This window comes from Acanthisitta chloris, unplaced genomic scaffold (assembly GCF_000695815.1).
Source record: "Acanthisitta chloris isolate BGI_N310 unplaced genomic scaffold, ASM69581v1 scaffold8520, whole genome shotgun sequence".
NCBI classification, from domain to species: Eukaryota; Metazoa; Chordata; class Aves; order Passeriformes; family Acanthisittidae; genus Acanthisitta; species Acanthisitta chloris.
Window position 1 is genome coordinate 32062 of NW_008653286.1, and position 4066 is coordinate 36127.

Here is a 4066-nt window from a genome sequence, read left to right on the forward strand (position 1 = left end):
ATTATCAGTCTGGATCATTTCTCTATTCCCTCCCCCATACCTCCCCATCACTTTATATAAACCCACTGGTTTGCCTTACCTCTTGACTTGTCAAAAAATTTACCATCTGTCTGTAGAACAGCTACCAGAACAGAGTAACTACCCATATAACTAGCCATTACACAGTATCAAAATTTAAACAAACTACTCGTTTGTTGAAATGAAAAACACTAGTTTCTTGCTGGCAGGCTAAACAGATTCATTTGTGTCTCACAGCAATGCATAAATCTGAGTTTTTATTCCAGCTTATAGGATGTAATAAAAGCTATATTCAGGTTTTGCAAATAATAAAGTAGAAACAGTCAGATTAAGAGTTGCCTTTATATTGACAAGAAATTATTTTAGAATGGCAGTTCCCCCCAAACACATCACCATGATCAATCGCCCTCTTTACTTAGTGTTCTGTTGCACAGAGACCAGACCCAAGAGTCACTCAAAGAAGTCCTCCACTGCTGGCAAGCTGCCATGGCTGCAGAACTCTTCAAATGGCTTACAGAATAACCCATCTGCATTCCACATTCCTTTAATGATGTAGCTGAAATTTACTTTGTAAGCCCACAGAAAATAGGCTGCCTCCATTTTAACATGGCAGGTGAGACAAGGGAGGGATGTATAAACAGGACAACAGATTAAAAAGAAGTTCTCTATGAAACAAAGTATATGCAAGGCGCACACACACGCACCTAACACTGTATAACCACCTAAGTTGGAAATTTTTCAAACAACTAATGACTGTGTATTATAAACAGGAATGACAAAAAGGGCATCATCAACATATTTACAAGCATTAGCTAACATCATAGTAATCACCATATTAATTCAGGGGTCCGTATTTTTCAGCTGAAGGTTCCATCACCCACTTTACATACAAAAAAAGATATCAGACACACTCTAGTCTGTTGCCTGTTTGTATTTCTCCCTGCCTCAGAACACTATTAAAAGTTCATTCAAATGGCCTTCTTATTTCCTCTTCTATAGCCTGAAACTTGAGCAATACTGAAGCCATATACAGTTCATATTCCAGTGGGCTCTAGGACTTTGTCAGCAATTCATTGTTCTAGTTCTCAAGTGCCTCCCCTCTAGTGCGATTTACAGGGTTTTGGCATTGCACCTCTTCACAATGAAAATATAATCTTAGGGTAGGCTAGGATGCTCTTTTGAATAACAAAGCAACCTTCTTTCAAACTTTAAACAGTAATACACATGGGAAAAGATTTTCTGCTTAGCAGCTGAAGAGAGCTGTCGGATAGCTACCAACATCCTGAAGACTAATTTAACTTCATTTTTAAAATTATTATGTTTCGTGTATCATTACTCTCATTGGTTTGTTTCATTATTTGGAGGGTGCATTCTTGAGCCTTATCCCACTCCATCATTCTTCTTTACTGATATTTAAAAGTGCGCTTCTACTAAGATGATATAATCTCCTTAATTACTTTGTTGCCATTCTTATTCACTTTCTAGAAGCATCACTCCTGTCACAATTTTAAAAAAGTAAAAAAATTTTTAGCTAGATTTTTCCAGGGTTTAGTCATTCACAACCTCCCTGGGCAACCTGTTAGTGTCTCACCACCCTCACAGTAAAAAACATCTTCCTAATAGCTAATCTAAGTTTCCCCTCTTTCAATTTGTACCCATTACTCCTTGTCCTATCACAAGCTTCCTTGTAGGTCTCCTTCAGGTACTGGAAGGTTCCTATGAGGTCCCCATGCAACCTCCTCTTTTCCAGGCTGAAAAGCCTCAACTTTCTCAGCCTGTCTTTGCAAGGAAGGTGCTCCAATCCTCCTATCAGCTTCATGGCCTCCTCTGGACTTGCTCCAACAGTTCCATGTCCTCCTTATGCTGGGGACACTAGAACTGTATGCAGTACTCTAGGTGGGGATCTCACAAGAGCAGAGTAGAGGAGGAGGATCACCTCCATAAATCACCATATCCATGACTGGTGGAAGGGGGAACCACTATAATCGAGGCAGGAACTGAGTCAAAAAAGTTCTCCCTTTGATTTTTCTAAATCTATATTTTTAATGTGTGTGCATGAGGGGGTAGAAAAACACTTCCATCATTTTTTCTTTATATTAAGAGAAAATGTCACACAAAATGGAATTTCTGGTTAATACCCAAAGATACAATTGTTCCAATGCTCATGGAACCATTATTATTCTAGTTAATATCATCATCAAGACTGAAAAGATACATGGCTTTATTAATGATGCAATGTCAAAATCAGACAAAGCAGTAAATACTGATGCTAACAAGGAAAAGGGGTTTTTCTTTGTTTTGACTTAAGAGTCAGGAAGTTTATTTTCCTGCTTAAAACCTCATTATATAATGATACCCTAGTAAAATATCTTGGAAAAAAAGCATACAGAACAGCACTTACATTAACTATGTATTTACATTTCTCTGTGACTTCCAGTGAACAAGAAAGTTACCTGAGCCATCTTATTTTACTTTTCAGGGAAGTTGCTTTCCTTGAAAGCATGCGAATCTAAAGAGATTGCAGAATCAATATATCAGTAAATAGTAAATATTCTGATGGGCCTTATGTAAAACGGCAGTAACTCTTATTTCACCTGCCTGCCAAAAAATAAGAGTGGAGAGTCTGGATCCAACCACTGAAATGTGCTGTATTTAGCACATTAGATATTGCCTAGAGTTTCTGATTTAAAAAAAAGTTCATCTCAAAATGATGACTGAATTGTGGTTGCTGCAAGTTTGGCCATTTATGGGAAAAAAACCCCCTGAATTTCTTAGATGCCACCACTTCTTTATGTAACTTCAAAAAACAGCTATTAATAATGGACACACATCACATTTCTTCAGTCTCCCAGTCTCAACAGCATTCAAAACTTGCCAGAAGTGCTGGGTGCAGACGCAAGGGTTGGGCACAATACCTACAGCTGTTTCCAACAGCATCCTCTCATCTGACTGGTACTTCCATGAAAAAACAGTTAAGAGTCTTTTTAAAATAACAAAACAAATGCAGTGCATAAAAGCATTTTAAAGATTTCAGTTGCTTAATTTGGTCATATTACTACTTGAAAGAAGTTGTCTGCTAAACTCAGTAGTCCCTATTACTAAAACCCCATGCTGTGTGCTTTCGGTTCTATACGTTGGTATTTAGAGGCAACAATAATCATTTAAGAATGAGATCTTATTTTCTGTAGAAAGCTAATGGATGATGATTTTAAAGGAAGATGCATGAAGTATAAACAACAGAGCTTAAAACTCAGAAACCAGGTAAGCTAAATCTATAACTCAAAGAAGCTAAAACAGAAAACATGCATATGATTTAATAGGTCCAATAAGGGAAACTGGAAATCTCACAGAAATTGAGTTTTTGGGTGAAATCTCAATTCTAGCCATCTCAGTAAGAGGATTTAATACACATATTGCTCTAAGGAATTGCCACAACATGCTATAAAGAACATAATGTTATACTCCTTCCTCAAGAAGGCCTGTATTTAAGTTTTGTTTTCATTATATAATTTCTAGAACAATACTTGCATTCAAAAATAGATACTACTTGAATGAATTAAGACTATTTAATATAAAATGGTATGTTACAGGAAACACTGGACTTGATAAGCTCTCTCATATCATCCATTCTTTATGGGGAAAAAATGCAATCAACTCAACAGATAAACTTCAAAACTAGACTTAACACAACTTTCTCAGATTCTCCTCTGAAACCTTCCAGCAAATTACTAAAACAACTTCAGATTTTCAGACCTGATTACTGCTTTCCCATTTTCTCTATGGATCACAGACAATGTGAGGAAGTTGTATCCAGAGAGTTAAAAGTCATCAAAAACCAATCCAATACCATTTCAGCACACTCTCTCAGTCAAAATGCTCACAACCATTCTAACATAAAAATCTACTTCACTTACCTTCTATCACTGTTTTTAAAAGAGTTGTGAAAGAGATTCAAATTTTAGCACTTTCACTTCAATCCTAAAGAACTAGGAGAACTAAGCAATTCTGGAATCTTCTCTCTAAAACAACCACAAGGTTGAACAGCAGG

General features: G+C 36.7%; 1 protein-coding gene across 1 annotated transcript in view; it reads right to left on the minus strand.

The window, feature by feature from the left end:
• The window catches only part of LOC103807569 (protein TSSC1-like), a gene marked incomplete at both ends in the record, with an annotated part of 38385 nt that overhangs the window by 28113 nt on the left and 6206 nt on the right, over positions 1–4066 (minus strand). The gene's annotated exons all lie outside the window — the stretch shown is intronic.